The sequence below is a fragment of the Ornithodoros turicata genome, unplaced genomic scaffold (assembly GCF_037126465.1).
Source record: "Ornithodoros turicata isolate Travis unplaced genomic scaffold, ASM3712646v1 Chromosome34, whole genome shotgun sequence".
NCBI classification, from domain to species: Eukaryota; Metazoa; Arthropoda; class Arachnida; order Ixodida; family Argasidae; genus Ornithodoros; species Ornithodoros turicata.
Window position 1 is genome coordinate 62858 of NW_026999361.1, and position 18131 is coordinate 80988.

General features: G+C 48.1%; 1 long non-coding RNA gene across 2 annotated transcripts; it reads right to left on the reverse strand.

Moving 5' to 3' along the window:
• Positions 1 to 330: 330 nt before the first annotated feature.
• LOC135373910 (uncharacterized) lies at positions 331 to 2907 on the reverse strand. Of its 2 annotated transcripts, XR_010416657.1 has the most exons (4): positions 2846 to 2907; positions 2428 to 2596; positions 1751 to 1837; positions 331 to 669 (listed from the first exon to the last, which is right to left on the reverse strand). It is a non-coding gene; the product is annotated as an uncharacterized LOC135373910 (long non-coding RNA). The 2 variants fall into 2 exon arrangements; XR_010416658.1 differs by lacking the exon at positions 1751 to 1837.
• Positions 2908 to 18131: the final 15224 nt, after the last annotated feature.

Genomic DNA, 18131 nt, shown 5'->3' on the forward strand with positions numbered 1-18131 from the left:
CCAATGGGGTAGAGTATTGCCTCTGGCGATGAACATCCCCACTCTCCATCTCAAAATAAAGTTGTTGTTGTGTTTTGCAGTGGACAGCTGGAGAGTGACAGAGATGGGCAGGGAACCACGCCCAAAGCGTAGACAACGGCCAAGCACTGCACGCATGCGTGACATGAAGCTGTTTTTTGAGAAAATGGAAGAACTAGAAGAAAAAAAGGAAGAAAGAAGAATGGAACGTGAAGACAGGAGGCGAGCGGAACGAGCAGAAAGACAACAAGAAAGGGGAGAGAGGCATCGCAAGAACATTGAAATTCTAGAGAAAACTCATATAGTTCTTGATGCCCTTAACAATAAAATAAAGTGAATGCTCAAGCCACATGCCTGGGCTCCATAACATACCTCCTCACACAGACACAACTTTTTTTTTGCAAGGTGCAAAATTATTTATTGAAACCAGACAAACCAGAGGGCTGGGTCGTTGTGCCAAAAGCTTGGCAGTTTGATGTCGGTAAAGTTGACCTGGGCAGAACCAGTGGCCGGATTGTGATCGCCTTGGTGTTGGTCCATGGCTTAATCTTGGTTGCAGGAAGGAGCGAAACGTTCGGGTCACCAAATATGTGGGAGCTAGTAAGGAGCAACCACACTGGGACAGAGGTCCGATGGGGCGACAGTTTATTCCTGGAATGAGCGAGCGAGAATGATGATCGAGATCGTGTGCGTGAAAAGGGCATGCTGTCCGTCTTCTTTTACGGTAGGTGGCCGCCACAGGTTCATGCGAATTGTGGGTCAACAGCCCGGAAGGAAGAAAGGGTCCGTACGGGCTTCTACGGCCGGAGTAAATGGCTGCTTTGTTAGAGTGCGGAGGGGATTATGTGAACATAGTGATCTAGGCTACAGACCGGTTACAGAAAAATGGAAGGTTCACGAACATGTGGACGAAACGGGACAACAGGCAAGAATTGGTAAGCATAGCGAAAGATAAGGAGGTTAGTGGTTACGTGGGGAAAATTCCAGAACGAGCAAAGGATTTTTTTTAAATATACATTTGTAATACAAAGTTGTGGCATGCAATAAAGAGAGCAGAAAGCAGTGGCCATGCAGTACATAACAGATGATATATAGTATAGTTTCCTTACCATCATTTACATTTCAACTCTTGAATGTTGTCACAAACCCTACCCCAACAGTTTTACATTTAAAGGTTCATAGACCTCATGACTCTGAGGCGCTTAAGTTCTCCAAGCTTCCTAAGAGCACACTCCCGCACATCTGCAGCTTCCACTACTTCATTTGTTTCAGCTTCCGGAGCGCATTCAACGTCATCAATGGAACAGTCACCAGAGTTTATGCAGAGATTGTGAAGTACACAACATGCAAGTATAAACTTTGACGACTGGTCCACCGTCATGAATTCAAGAAGCTGCAACTGCCGAAATCGCTGCTTTAAAATACCAAATGCATTCTCAATGCGTACACGCGTCCTGCAGAAGTTAAAATTAAACTGCTTCTGCTCCTCTGTCAATGTACCGTAGTCCCTGAAGGGAGTAAGCAAGTACTCCCTCAAGGGATATGCTGCGTCACCAAGAATGTGATACTTGTTGACACAACATATGTACGGCAGCTTTTCTGCGATTGATGAGGTTCTGAAAACCCGTGCATCATGTACCTTCCCCGGGAAACCCGTTGTGACATCGAGGAAGCGGCGCTTGTCATCGCACACTCCCTGCATGGTCCGAGAAGGAATATCGTGTCTATTTACATAAGTGGACTTTATCTTGTGTGCTGGGCACCGAATCTGGATATAGGTCCCATCAATGCATCCGATGGTACCTGGGATTCCTGAAATCTGTGAAAAGGGTGCCTCATGTTAACGATTAGAATAGAACATCTCAAAATAAACAACTTTCTGTAAAGTGAAGCAAAAACAGTGAACTTAAAGGGGTTGGGACACCTTCATAGATACGGTTCATTACATTATGGCCTCGTTGTACCACACACCGTGATATCAAAGCCGCACGGGTTTCAGTATTCACGGTGCCCACTTTCTCCGCTTCTATTACCCTCATCGCTGTGAAACTTTCAATGCGGGTTCACATTGGATCTTTTACATGTATCATGGATAATGTGGGATGATCTATTTTAACCCCTTTGTGAACCTTTAAAACAATCAGATCAGTGAAGGAACAGATGAGGAGTGTGCAAGCGAGCTGGTGGGCATTCAATGAAGGCAACATTTCCTTGAGTTTGAAGAACAATAAGAGAAATATAGAAAATAGACACTACATATGCATATGTATAGTGTAGTATCGTATGTAATGTCTGTTCTCTGTATTTTTCTTCGTTCCTCTAACTCAAGGAAATGTTGCCTTCATTGAATCAGGTATGTATGAATTAATACATTGAACAACACAAACAAATGAAAATCTGACTTCTAACCTCCTGAAAATCTCTTGCAAGTGCATCTAGGTCGCTGGGGAACTTTATGACGTGTCCGGCTTTGTCAAGCAGGAAAGAGCCAACCCTCCCAATTATCCGATGCATAGTAGTCTCACCCACGTTGAAACGTCCAGCGACGTCTCTGATGCAGCATTTGTTACCAGCATACCTGTGCATTTTCGAACACAACTTGTGTGGCTGACAAGCAGGTTAATGAGCTAAAGTATGTTTCTGTTAAATGAAACGAGTGAGTACACACAAAAGCTGAAATAAAAAAGCCAACAGCACTACAGAAAGCATCTCATATGTTGGTATTGTTCCCCAAGTTCGCGTGATTATCAAAATTCAATATCCATGCTGGATTATAGTCTGCATATGTGCTGAAAGGACCGATCAACGAATCGGAAGAGTACTGTACCAGAGAAATGCGAGGACATGTTCCTCTGGTGACTTCGGCGGTGATCCGCCTCGATTGCCTGCAACAAACAACAACAACATTGCCTGCAGGGTTGTAGGGGGATGCCGCAAACCCGCGCACCAGTGTGTCGCACACATCTCGGCTCAGCCGAAAGTTTCTCCTGAACTGCAACGGAAAGATCAGAAGATAGGTACTATACATGTCTGCGTCGGAGGCTGTTAGAACTCGGGAACGTACCTCATTGTCCGAGTACCGATGCACGGTGTCGTCGATGAAGTTTCCAATCTTCGGTCGCATCAGAGGAAGGGAAAAGAAAGTTTCGAAGGCGTTCAAATACGCCGATCCTCCTTCGCTACTACTGCTATCTCTGCTGCTGTCACTGCTTTCGGAATCCTCAACGAGACCGAAAACCACTTCCATTTCGTCCGCCATGTTCATTCGAAATAGGAGGAGGGACCGTCCGGAAGTGGGCGCACTCCCGTGTTCCGGTCTCCACCGCCGATTTTCTCCGTGCAGGCAGAGTTGCACTGGTGTTGTACTCGCCCGGTGTAGTCGCCCCGTAACGACCAGCGGAATGCGATGCGCTTTGCATTGAAACGACCAGTGGAACACGCGCGCGCTGGCCAGTGCAGGTTTTTCTGCACTAGAACGACCAGTGGAATTCGCTATTAGCCTGAAACGCCTTAAGGCGCGCCAGCATAATGCGAGGAACAGGGAACTCGAAGCACGGAACGCCTCATCCGTCCTAAGATATAGGGGCATATAAAAAAAAGAGTTAGGCACATCATGAGGGAGATGAAGATATTACCTCACAAATGACCGAATGACGCGACCGCTGCTCTGTAGTAGAGTGGCCCTCGGCTCCGCAGCAGTACAGTCATACACCAACTGAGGGAGAAGATGGTAGAATAGCATGATCAGCTTCTGATGCGGCTTCAGTGGGCTCCTGCGCAGAGTCTCCAGCTGGTCAGAAATAGTAGAAATCTGGGTGGTAACCCGACCAGAACTGTCAATTGTGGCCCCGAGATAACCCAGCGAATCATTCATTGTTAGGGGCGAGAGTTTATCCACCCATACCATAAATGTATTATCGGTAACTTTAACTAATTTCTGCCTCCCTGATGGCAGAAGGGTAAGAGTGTTACTGGCGTTAATCTCGAGTCCACGGGCTCCAGCAATCAGGGTAAAGTTGTCAAGCAGGGATTGGAGCCCAGTTGGAGACTCAAGCGAACCAAACTCACAGCGTCCGCAAAGGCAAGCGCTGCCACCCGAAGTCCACCTATGTCGCAGCCGATCTGTGGAGGCAAGTCTGCCAGAAAAGCACTGAGGACTAAATTAAAAACCAAAGGTGACAGCAGGTCACCCTGCCGGACTTCACGTTGGGGGAGGACAGTGCAAGAGCCTGCGCCAACTTCGAGGGTAATCGGGCTGGAGCTGTAATAGAAAGCTATATAGTCCAGTAGCACAGGATCTGGCCCGGCAGAACGGGCAGCGTGAAGAATGACAGAGATAGGCACGCTGTCAAAGGCCCTTCTCAAATCACTAGTGGCGATGTAGAGTCCACGACACTTGCGTCTCGTGGTTTTCTGTTGATGCTTTAAAGTATAGATATTCTCAAAAGTACCATCCATCGGCCTAAAGGCCCTTTGGGTCTCCTGCAGTGATAGATGCGCTCCGAGCTACAGTCAAGAAGCCTGTGAAAGACCCTGACAAGCATTGATGAGATAGAAATCGAGCGATACTTGTTCAGTGAACAGCTGGATCCCTTCTTAGGTAGAGAAACCGTTCTAGCCATCAGGAGACTGGGAGGCAATCGCCTAAGCCAGAGGTGGAAGTTAAAAAAACGTTGCCCAGGTTTCCGGTGGAAGTTTCCTCATGGTCACAAGGGTGATGCCATCGAAGCCGGGGCAGGAGGTGTTCCTTCTGAAACAAACAGTTGCAACGTCAGATGTGAAAAGCAGCAGTCCAAATGGTCTTACAGGTCTACTGCCGTCCTCCAACAGGGCAATGTAGCTTACCTGTGCAATGTGGCTTATCTGTAAAGACCTTGGACCGAAACTGTACGATTTCTTCAGGGTTCCGGGAACCGCTTTTCTCGCCATCGAACAGGCGCGCGGCCAGCTTCTTCTTATTTCGATTAAACAGCGGCTGGAATTCCGCATACTAACGGCCTTTGGCTTTACTATTCGAAATGGGGGTTTCAGGCGGATGCACTGATTTCGAAGGCGCAGGAGGGGGCTGGGGAGCGGAGAAACCAGTGACACAGCGATCAAGTTCAGGCAGACCCTCCTCACATCACAACTGCTGGTATGCGACCAGGACGTTTGGATCGTGTAGCGAATGAATGACCCATAAGTATTGGCTGTTGTCTTTTTTTTTTCATATTGTTAATTTACATTAGTCCAATATTTGACAGCTGGACATAACAATGTTCAACTGACACATATTGGACCATGGTGTTATGAACCGAGCACTACTATCCGGTCAATGGATTTCTGTATGTCGCTTGGAAGGCATTAACCATGCAGCATTGCTACCAAAAAGGTAGTACATTGGACAGCCATTTTGAGCGCTCAGTATCAATTGAAATTTGTTTGTAAAATATTTGAACTTGAATTTTCCGCTTGAGGACTTACAGAGTCTGCATAATGGAGTTGAAGATGTATCATCAGGGAACATCAGTAACTGGAGTTTAATATTTCAATATTATTTCTAGAAGTTCACCAATATCTGTTGTGATATTATGGTCATTAATATATAGTCATTGTCTAGCCCTTGGTAAATGGCTGTGCCATTACTGTCTTGTCGTAATGGTGTGCGAACGTAAGTGCATACGCTGGTCACTTTTGCAGTGTGTTAATAGCTTTACTTAAAGTAAAGTTTTGTTAAAATGTGCTTCATGTGTGACCTACTGCATGTCACTTTTACACGCACAGCACACGTTCCTGAAACAGTACACACACACAGAAAAGCTTTTAGGTGTGGTCTAAGTGAAGGCTAATGAAGGTATAATCCTAGACATTATAGCTAATCAGGGGCTAGCACAGGGCTAGAAGCCGCCTTCAGTGTGTTATATAAAAGGTCTAAAGTTGGGCTAGGGCAAGACGTTGGATGTTAAGTTGAGACGTCTAGGTGGCGTAACCTAGGTGGGTCTGCTATGCTAAAGGAAGGCTCGGGGAACTCCCCTAGACATTAAGGCTATTGGGAGACATCTGATGATTCAGGTTTTTATGGCGCACGGACAACTAAGGTCATAGTTGGGAGACATCTACTAGACATGTCAGTCGTCCAAATTTAGACGTCAATTAGACATTTATTATTGCACCTTTGGCTACATAGTAAAACACTTACGATGTCTCTCCGTATCCCTCGCGAGTCGTCTGGGGGAACGCAGTCGGACGCAGCTTACAATTCCCTAAAACTCTCTATTTTGAATTTGACTATTTCCAGCATGGCGACTGGCTGTTACTATCATATTCATTAGGTGACGAATTTTCTTCGACAGAGTCACAGTTCCCTTCCGCCGAACAATGCATTGTCCCCACATCTTGTGCCACTTGCTGGCAACATAACACACCTGTTTTCTTCACCAATATCTCAGCTCAAGGCGCCGCTTCGCCTTTAAGAACCGTTCTTTTATAAAGCCTTCTTACATTCCCTGCGTTTCTGACGAAGTCATTGCGTTAGAAGCAAGGGAACCCATTTGAAAAAAAAAAAAAATAAGTAATTCATATATGTCCTGTGTAAAATTATATAGGATGCTACAGGATCCTTATGGGTTATTTAGGAACCTATATAACTCCCGTGTAGGTCATTATGGGATCCTATACGAGTCCATGCAGGAGTCATGTAGAAGCCATAAGGTCCTATATAACTCCTGTGTAGGCCATTATGGGATTCTGAACGAGCCCATGCAGGAGTCATGTAGGACCATGCAGGACCCATAAGTTCCTACATTGAGGATGTAGGAGTTACACGGGTCCTATATGTAGACCATGCAGGAGTCATACAGGGTCACATACGGCCACATAGGAGTCATCCTTTGTCGACCAGTTATAAGTCCCTGAAACCCTGAAACAAGTAAGAACGTGCAGGAACACCCATATCAGCCCTCCTGAAATCAATATAAAATTTTTACATGTAAAAATTTTATAGGGCTTTTAGGGATTTTAGGAAGGCTGATATGTGTTTCATCAGTTATTTTAAGCTGCAGCTTAAAATAACTGATGTTCGATTCATTTTTGGAACATACATACAAGTCCATTATTGATCGACCAAACATCAAACATAAAATGATGCGTGCGTTCCATGCACACATTTGGCATATTACAGTACTTGGCGTTTTTCAACCGTCCAGTGGTTGTTGAACCCCATCCAGCGATATTGCTTTGTCGCTCGATGGGTTCCCGGGTCTAATATCTCGGCCTGCAGCTGTCATATCGGGACGCGGTTCTTTGTGACGAATTCCCGTTTCTTCCCCCTTCGCCTGCATGCTCGTGGCTTGTGAGAAATCCTGACAGTTGCCGAGATATTTGGAAATTCAAGGCCCCTGCCGGTGCTTCCGACACCTCCAAAGTCCCGTACCTCTCGCCCCGTTTGTTGGATCGAGACCAAAATTTAGGTCCGAACAGGTCTGGAATAGCTCTACGATCGCTCAAATCACACTAGCAGCTGATCTCTAGTGGTTTAGAAGTTGTACGAGGAGACGCGTTAGAAACGCCGTTTTTTCGAACTTCGGGGCCCTTTTTCGGAAATGAGCTCGCGTCGGACATGATGTATCTTTAGAGAGCATACTTTTATCGACGCGGTGCACGTAGTCAAATTTACCACACTTTTCCAACTTCAGCGGTTCTCGAGTTACAGGTTTCCGCGTTTACTGGCCTCCTAGTACATGGGACCGACGGCTTTTTCCCCCAAAAACGTTCCCCTTGCTGCGACATGGTCGTGTTTCCCTTCGTTGTGACAGTCTCGATGTGCTCTTTCGAACAGCGTTGATCCCGTAGACGCGCGACGTTCCGTTCCCGCGAGATCGGCATAACGGTCAGCCATGCCGATATCCCAAATAGTCGAAACGGTTGTGATATTCTGAAAGCCCACATCCAGCTCTCCCCAAAATGCACCTTCATTCTCTCAGTTCGCTACAGTACCATGTCAAAAAAATAGATAATTCATTCCGAAACACACATGGGCGCAGCCATTTTTATGACGTATACGTCATAAAAATTCGGGTGCATCTATAGATGCACCCGAACGGGCATTGTGACGTGTACGCGCCTTCGTACTTGTCAGTGGATTTCAGCTACGGCTTCTCACGGCTTCACGTATCTCTGCTTGAAGATGGCGGACAGCCGGGTTCCACCATTCCGCGATAAGTAAACAGTGCAGCAGCAGCGAACTCATTCGCGAACCAACCTCTGTGCGATGTTGTGACTGGAATTCGTCGTTTGTGCTTTGTGAGCACGTACAATTTGTATCAAGTCGCGTCTGCGTTAGCCCCTTTACAGCACTTGCCCATTGTAGAGACTGACGTTTCGACAGCCGTGTTAGCAAGAAAATGCCGACAGCGTTTTATTCCTGCAGGAAAAAATTGTGCTATGTATTTGAGAAACCGCATACTGCTATGGCACAAGTTTTACGTACGATTTATCAATGTGCAACAGCGTCGACGATGGTATGTAACGATGAGAGACGTAAAACGAAATACAAATCACATTTTAAACTTTTTGTGAGATTCTGTGCATTTTCCAGAAGCTTTCTTTGAATCACACACTCCCATGTCACGCTGCGTTGTGTGGCACGCTACAAACTACTGCATTTTATGTCTAACATCTGGATATTGTTTGTAATGAGCACCGTCGCACAAAAACATGCACACGAAAGCTCCAGTAGCCATGTGGTTGCACACTATGCAGACGCAAAAGAAGTACCAGAGCACATATCGCCTCTTAGAAATGGTGTTTTTAGAAATGTGGTGTCTGAAGAGTTAGGGCATAGCATAAATCCTAGAAATCAGGTGCACCTTACCCTTCTGTAGAGTGCTCTTTCAATTCACAATGCAGCCCATGGGGTGTAAAAGTGTTAGAGGCAATTATGTGACTTGTCGTCCTGGGTGACGTCACTGGCCAGCCTTGGAATTAATTCCGTGCTCAGGAATTATTGTACAAATCGCTTTGTATGTAGGACATGATAAGCAATATGTAAGTCGCAACCTTGTCTGCAGCATTCTCGATTGCCTCTTACCTTTACAGTTGACACGTTACCAAACGATTTGCAAAGGGTACTCCTACAGGGTCCGCGTAACTTGATTTTTTTAATTTATAAGATTTATAAAAAATAAGTATACAATAAGTAATATAAAATTTATATGAAATAAAAAATAAAACTTATAAAAATAAATGAAAAGGCTTCATGGAAGCAATCCGTTAGCATACCCATTGCACATAAAGTACAATTATATATGCTTGGACATCATATAATTAATCTTCTGAACCATATGTGTGGCTGCATACGAAATTTTTTAAGTACATGCTCTACCTTCCTATTCCTACATGTGCACACGAATAACAGTGAATATATGTGAAGTGGCGAAAAGCAACGCTAGACTCTACCATCATTGTGCACCTTTAACTTTTCCGCATTTATGTCTGGTAAACAGGGAATATCTCACTAGAAAAGAAGACATTTGTGCATTGTTTGGCAAGCAAATAAATATATTTATTTACATTTTCCATCAATCAACAATTTTGTGACCTGGTGCAAATATTAATGTCAACAAGGAAAGTACTTACAAATTATTCCTATGTGCTCAAATGTAGATATGACAATTATGTTTTTGTACCTCAGCACAGCACAGTTTCAAAATTAACAAACTGCAGAGCATCAGCAATCTTAAAGTATCTCAAGAGGGGAATCACATAAAGCTCCAATAATAGACTGTGCAAACAAAGCTCCAAAAAACAAAGTATTTCAAGAAAAATCTGAATAATCGGTTGCCGTTGTGATATGTACTACTATGCACAGTTCATGAATGGAACATGTTACCTCATTGCATTTCCTCCGTGTGAGCACTAGAACAGGCAGCTTTTTAGGGCGTTCATTTCGTGTTTTTCTATTGTCTTTTTCGTTTTCTGTTTTTGCAATAGCAAGCATGGCCATAGTGAAACACAAGCAGCCAAGGGCAGGGTGAGACATCTACAGTGCGACTGCTAGCTCTAAACTGATATATTGATACGTGACGAAGTGTGGGTGCCGCGCGGCTTAGCGCGCGGAGATTCATTCTCTCGGTTGCCCGGCTTCCGGCTGCTCATTAAAGCTTGTTATCCTACCTATCGCCGTTGCCCCGCCAGCAAGCTCCTCCTCCCGTATACCATCCTTACGTATACCCGAACGGAGGTGCTGTTTCCCCAGTAGACAACTTCGCAGGCGACGCCCACTACCCGCATCGACAACCGACACCTGTCGACAACCGTGGAGCGAACTTCGCTTTTCGCACGTTGCCTACCCAAGGTCCACCCATACAGCGCTACAACCCTGGCCGCACCGCTGATGACCGGCCCATATGTTTCGGCTGCGGCCGCGTCGGCCACATCCGCCGTTACTGCCGCAACACCGCTGCGTACCGGAATTATTTCAGTAACCAAACCCAGCAAGATCACGACCGCCGCCCGTCAAACCCCTTACAAGACAGTCCTCGCCGATCCTTTTCGCCCACGCGCCGCTACAGCCGACGGCAGTCCCCATCTCCCCCTCCCGGACACCTACCACGCGACCGCACACCATCGCCCCAGTTCAGGCCCGAGCCCCCACTGGGAAACTAGTGTCAGCGACCGTTGAAGGCCAGGCCGCTCCACGATTTTTGATGAAAGCGCCTTCCACGGAAACTTTGTCAATGGAAACGAACGTTGTGCACGTAAACGTAGACAATTTTGTGGTGTCAGCGCTGGTTGACACTGGTGCTTGTGTTTCAGTGATGAGTGATGACCTCCGACGAAAACTGCGCAAGATCCTCACTCCCGTAGAGCCACATATCCTTCGGTCGGTGAACCTCCAGCCGCTGGCCTGTCTTGGCGTATGTACGGCTAGGCTCATGTTGCAGAGCACCATTGTCCCGATCCAATTTGTCGTCCTCGAACGTTCCTCTTACGACGCCATTTTAGGTATGGACTTTTTATCCGCCCACGGTGCCCTCATTGACTGCAGCGCCCAACAACTGCTCGTAGCCCCATTTCCGCACACGTCGTTTTGGGAAGAGAATGCCGCATGCGGAGCCCAATCCGGCAGACTGAAGCTCAAGCAGACCACAATACTTCCACCGCAGTCGGCTGTGGGCGTCGTGACCACAACTGACACTCATCGCGACCTTGGCTACATTGACGCGGATATCATCACGGAGCCGGCGGGCGCACTACTTGTTCAGAAGGGTGTCACGTCACCATGCAGCGTTACCTCCCTTCACGGCCACGATGCCAAACTCTGGCTCGTTAACACGGGGTACAGCCCTGTACTCCTTCCTGACGGTATTGTCATAGCTTCGTTTGATTACACTGCCCGTCCTGCTCCCCTTGCTCCAGTGCATCTCGACCGACACACCGAGGCAGCGACAACCGCCCTGGACCCTATCACTTCTAAGGTTGCACAAGAGCCCTTGGCTACGATGGTCGACAAAAATCTTGATCTCGGTCAGCGTGCGCATGTGCTTTCCGTTCCGAAAGACTACGCCCACCTTTTTGATTTCGACCGGAAACAGGGCCACACAGATCTTGTTCGACACCCCATCGACACTCAGGGTCATCGGCCTCTTCGACAGAAGCCGTATCGCGTGTCATCCGCCGAGCGAACCGTTATACAGCAGCATGTCCAAGAAATGTTGGATGATGGCGTCATCGAGCAATCTTCCAGCCCCTGGGCTGCACCAGTTGTTCTCGTCCGAAAAAAAGATGGTTCTTGGCGGTTCTGCGTTGATTTCCGGAAGCTGAACAAAATCACCAAACGCGACACATACCCCATGCCACGCATTGATGATGCCCTTGACTGCCTTCAGGGAGCGCAATACTTCTCCTCCATTGGCATGCGTTCTGGATATTGGCAAATCGAGGTGGACCCGAAGGACGCAGAAAAAACTGCCTTTGTCACTCCCGATGGATTATACCAATTTCGAGTCATGCCCTTCGGCCTATGCAACGCTCCGGCCACCTTTGAGCGGATGATAGACAACGTACTCGGGACTCTCAAGTGGACGTCGTGCTTATGTTACTTAGACGACATCGTCGTCTTCGGCTCGACCCTCGAACAACACAACGCTCGCCTACGCCAGGTCCTGAAGTGCATGGCTGCTGCTGGCCTCACCCTCAACCACAAGAAATGTCGCTTCGCCTGCCAGGAGCTTACCGTCCTGGGACACCTCGTCTGTCCGGATGGCATCCGCCCGGACCCGAAAAAGACCGATGCCGTGACGAATTTTCCCCGCCCAACTACAATCAAGGCCGTGCGCAGTTTCCTCGGGCTATGCTCTTATTTCCGTCGCTTCGTGGAGCACTTCGCAACCAAGGCGCGGCCCTTACAAGACCTCTTAAAGAAAGGCGTCACCTTTCGTTGGGAGGACGAGCACGAAATTTCCTTCAACCGTCTCAAGGTTGCACTCACTTCGTCTCCGGTACTGAGGCACTTTGACCCCAACGCACCGGTCGAGATCCACACAGACGCCAGCGGAACTGGCCTTGGCGCCGTGCTGACACAACGCCCCGATGACGCTGAACACCCCATCGCCTTCGCGAGTCGTTGCATGTCCGCACCGGAACAGAATTATAGCGTCACCGAGCAAGAGTGCCTCGCCGTGGTGTGGGCAATAAACAAGTTTCGTCCCTACCTTTACGGCAAGCCCTTCAAGGTCGTGACAGACCACCATGCCCTCTGCTGGCTGGCCAACATAAAAGCGCCATCCGGGAAGCTCGCACGGTGGGCATTACTGCTCCAAGAGTACGACTTCGAAGTTGTCCATAAAGCTGGTCGCAAGCACCTGGACGCTGACGCCTTGTCCCGCGCTGCTCTCCCCGACATCGCTAATATTACGAACTCCGTTGACACGATTCCATTTGACCTCTCGGACCTCCCCGCTGAGCAACGTCGTGATTCATCGTTGCAAACCATCATCGAGATGTTACAGCCACACACCCCGCTTTCACGGCGTGACGCTCGACGCTCCCAAAACTTTGTCCTTCGCGATTCGATCCTCTACAAGAAAAATTTTGATCCCTTCGGACGACCCTATTTGGTCGTTATCCCTCGCCATCTTCGCCGCGCACTCCTTCAGACCCTGCATAATGATCCAACATCTGGACACCTCGGCTTCGCAAGGACGTACGACAGGGTCATCAAGCGCTTCTTCTGGCCTGGCATGCGGCGATTCATATCCGGATACGTTCGGCGATGCACCGATTGTCAGCGCCGTAAGCACCTGCCGTCCGCTCCCCAGGGTCTGCTTCAGCCCATTCCGCCCCCCGCGGCCCCCTTCCAACGCCTCGGTATCGACCTCCTTGGTCCCTTCCCGGTCTCTGCCGACGGAAACAGATGGGTTGTTGTCTGCGTAGACCACTACACCCGGTATGCTGAGACCAAGGCCCTCCCTACGGCCACAGCACCCGACGTTGCCTCTTTCCTGTTGGAACAAGTCATATTGAGACACGGCGCACCGAGGGAACTGCTGAGTGACCGAGGGTCAGCTTTCCTGTCAACGCTTGTCTCAGAACTTCTCCGTGCCTGTCGCGTACATCGTCTTACCACCACGGCATACCATCCACAGTGCAACGGCGCCACCGAGCGGCTCAACCGCACGCTCTCCGACATGCTTTCTATGTATGTGGACGCGTCCCACCGAAACTGGGACACTGTTCTGCCGTTCATCACCTATGCCTATAACACCTCCCGCCACGAGATAACCTCCTTCAGCCCCTTTTTCCTCCTGTTTGCCCGTTCCAGTGACACGACTTTGGACACCCTTTTTCCCTACGTTGACGCCGGTCACAGAACAGACTTCGTGACCGAACTAATGAGCCGCGCGGAAGAAAGCCGCCAACTCGCCCGCACCTACACTCTGATCTCCCAATCGAACCAAAAGGACCGTTACGACTCCACGCACTCGGACCCCTTGTACCAGTTGGGCGACCTCGTCTGGGTGTGGAAACCGGACCGTAAAGTTGGGCTTTCCGAGAAACTCATGCGACGATACTTTGGCCCATACGAAGTGCTTCGCCAATCTTCGCCCGTAAACTATGTCGTCCGCACGGCTGACAGCGCGCAACGCCGAACTCACAGGGCTTCAAAAGAAGACATCGTACACGTGTCGCGCATGAAGCCATACCACACTCCCAATCATTGATCAGGATGATCAATACCTCCACGGGGGGGATAGTGATACGTGACGAAGTGTGGGTGCCGCGCGGCTTAGCGCGCGGAGATTCATTCTCTCGGTTGCCCGGCTTCCGGCTGCTCATTAAAGCTTGTTATCCTACCTATCCTACAACTCGCGTCAATATTTATTAGCAGACTCTGGAATATACACATATATGCTGTTAAGCAAATGACAATTTAACCAATAGAATAACAGACAAGAAAAAAGGGTTATATATCTCCCCCTCTCCTCATTCTATTTCACAGGCAGCCCTAGTATCATTCTGAGTGTGCCCGTGCGTTCCCTTTGAGATAACGTATCTCGGAGAGAAGCTAATCCAACAGTGGACTGCTTACACATGCAACTGTCTTGGATTTCTCAAACCATTTGTTATTTAACCGCTGCCTTGAGCTGTGTGTTCTGGAAATTTAGGCAGCATCCAGAGTCCCTGCAGTGTTGCCATGTTTCTCGAGGGCATCAAAAGTCTGTCCTTGGCTGCCTGTGTTTCACTATGGCTCTCAGATACAAACTACCCCATTTCAACACAGTAGAAAACACAGATTTGTAAATAGCATCTGTTGATTGCACTGTACATACCCCCCATATAAAGGATCATAGTGGATACTACATCTTGTGCGATAATGTCAGGAACACAAAAAAGCTAGATTTGAAACCACTCTTACGTCGTAGTAGTACTATTTGTGTGAAGCTACGCAATTCCTGTCCTGCAAATAATTTAAACCATATAGTTCATCTGCCAGCGTGATGATCCCCTGAAAGGCAATTCACACTTGGCGGGAACTACCGGTTCTGAAACCTATCCCTGACATGTGTAGCCGTCAGAGAGGAAACCCAGGGGCTGCGGTGGAAAAGACAAACACACATGGGCTGTGTTCTCACTGTGTATCAGCTGCTCTGGCTACTAAGAAGAACATGTTCCAAATTAATATAACATGGCTTGACATGATACGCCGGCAAAAGCTAACCAATAAAATTAGTAGTTAAATGTACAATACGTAAACACTTGCCATAACATGACAGTTCCTTCCTGCATTCATGCGCTACCATTCAACCCACATAAGCAGTGTACTGAATTATTTTTTTATAGCATTACACGTCGTTTCACAGAACTTGAATAAGATTATACAGCACACGATAAAAGTAGAGTGAACATAATGTGCAGAAAAAATGGCTAGGAAGCAAGCGAGCTGGTGAAGATGATGCACATGTAAAACCCCGAGACTAGGGAACACAAAGGGACGTGTCTGTGTCTGTCCCTTCGTGTTCCCTAGTCTTGGGGGTTGTACATGATGCATAATGTGCAGCTTTCCATTCACGCTTAATGGCCGTAGCAGTAATGCATGAAGGCCACTGCTAAGTTGTGTTGAGAAACACCACTTTATGTTTTTCATGTCTAAATGAAACGTACCTGACCTGATCCAAATTATCCGTTCTGAGTCTGGAACACATAAAGAGAAAAACGCAACACACGCCACAACATTAACAGATAAGCAAATGAGCTGTGGCGAGCTCCACCTTGGGACAAAGTCAACAAGTACTTCACCAAAAGTCAATGAGCGCCTGAAATGTAACATCTCTGACTGGTAGCAGGACGGTCCACGTTCAATTCCTGGTGCTAGCACTGACTGGCTTTTTCATGAATTATTTGTTGAAGTTTCGATGTGGTTGAGAACCATTCGTCAACCATTGTATCCTCATGAGGTGATGAGGGTTTGTCATCCCGAAGAGACTCCCTTTCTGGCATGTGTCCTTATGGATGCTCGTCACTGCAGAAAAAAAGAAAAAGCATTTAATGACAAGAAATGGATATTCGTATTTACTGTATAATGATTGTGCACAACAGAAAGAAGACTTTCGCACAGAAGATCGCATCATTCTCGAAATTCCTGACACCGACCACCATTTCCTGACTTTGTCCACGTTTTCAGGTTTCAAGCCCGCGGTGGATGCGAATTTCCTTTTAATGGATAAACGCACTCGACATAGGCAACGCGTAGAAACTTGCGGCACCTTTCTATACCTCTCCGTTCCCGAGTTAGGACACCGTGGCAACGGCGGCCCTCTTATACATAGCACCGAGGGTATTTTTCTCGATATCGGGTTTTTGTTGGCGTAGAAAGGCGATTGAGGTCTCTTTTTGATGGGGAAAGCGTCCTCTTACCGATAGTATTAGCAGTCCTCCCCAGGTAACCGAGGATGTGGCTGTAAAGTATGTACCACTGCGCCAATCTACAACGTTGCAAGCTCATTGGCCCAGACTGCGTGCGCGCTCCGATTGGTCGACAACGTTTTGAAATCGCATTTTGTACGCGCGCATGTGTGTGCAGCGTCCCGGCGGCCGTTTCAGCATAGTTTCGAAATAGCTGGCATCGGTCGGCACGGCGTCCGTCCTCTTGTGTTCCGTGTTTCGGTGATTTCAATCGGCAGTTTGTGATTCTACGTTGTTGTGCTGTTCCTGGACACGACTATTATCCCACGTAGAACTGGAATGCTTCGTGGGCTGGTGCGGTTGGAGCGTGAAGAACGCGTTCAGGCGCCGTCGGATTTTGAGACCTGACAACAAAGACAGGATTACGATTACGTGCCACACAAGCGCCTTTTCCGCTCTGCAAACAACGAAAGAAGATGCTCATCATAAAATCGGCCGGCAAGGCGTCCTCTTAATTGTGTTTCGTGTTTCGGTGATGGCAGAACAGTTTGTAGAAGTGTTCGCTGGTTTATTCATGCGTCGTTGTGATTCAACGTGTGTTGTGCTGTTCCCGGACACGACTATTGTCCCGCGAACAGTCTATCAACTCCGGAACTGGAATGCTTCGTGAGTTGGAGCGGTTGCAGTGTGAAGAACAAGCGCGGGCCCCGTCGGATTTCGAGAGCTGTGTTCGTTTTGCTTCAAGTTCGAACTTAGTTACAGTGCGTCAGCAACGCAGTGGACTTTGTATTCACAGTGCACCCATGTATCAGATCCTTGAATCACTGGTTTGTGTCAAATAAATATTTCTTTTAGCCAAAAGAAGCTTCAGTTATGTTGAATATCGGGTAACGGCGGTAGGCGTGAAATCCGGTAGAAGTCGATGGTAGCCAGAACCGGTCGAAAGGCCAGCGAAAGTTAAGGCTCCTGATTGGCCGACTGGCATTGCATAATTGCTACAACGTTGCACTCTCATTGGTCGTGTGCCCAGTGTTGTGTGAATTATCTCAAACTATGGGCTCTATGGGGAGCTGTTGGAGCCTGGTATTAGTCCCGTCTTCGCGTGTTCTATTGCCATAGTGCGAGGAGCGCCTGAACAGCATGCATCTTCCTTCCCTTCCACCGCCGCCACCAGGCGGGGCCAGGCCCACACAGCTCCCCCTCTTCGCGGCTCTAAAAAAATGTTTACACGTCATAAACACGTGGTATTACTCCGTCAGCCATCATAGTTGATACCCATTGGCCGAAGGACATTGCGCGCTCCGCTATTGGTTGGCAAAGTTTCAAAAGAGCATTCTTTCGCGGGCTGCCTGTCTGGCGGGCAGTTACGAGAAGAGAAGGGAGAGAAGTGGCAGCGGCGTCTCGCGTCTCGACGATGTCAGTTGACACCACGGTATGATGGCATTGTTCAAAGAGAAGTCCCAGATTTGTTCGTGTGTCAAAGTGACTCAGCGCATGTTGTGATGTTTCCCAACACAAGTATCCTACGTACGAACAGTCTCTCGAGTTCAGAACTGGAATGCAGCTCACGCCTGAGGAACACTTGTGAGCGCGTCGCATTTTCAAATGCAGTCACAACGGAGACAGGATTCGGTGTCCGTGCGACAAGCGTTGCCCGCTTCGTTGAAACCTTCGCACTGCAGCCAACGAAAGGAGATGCTAACCGTGAAATCGCGTGCACTCCTGTGATC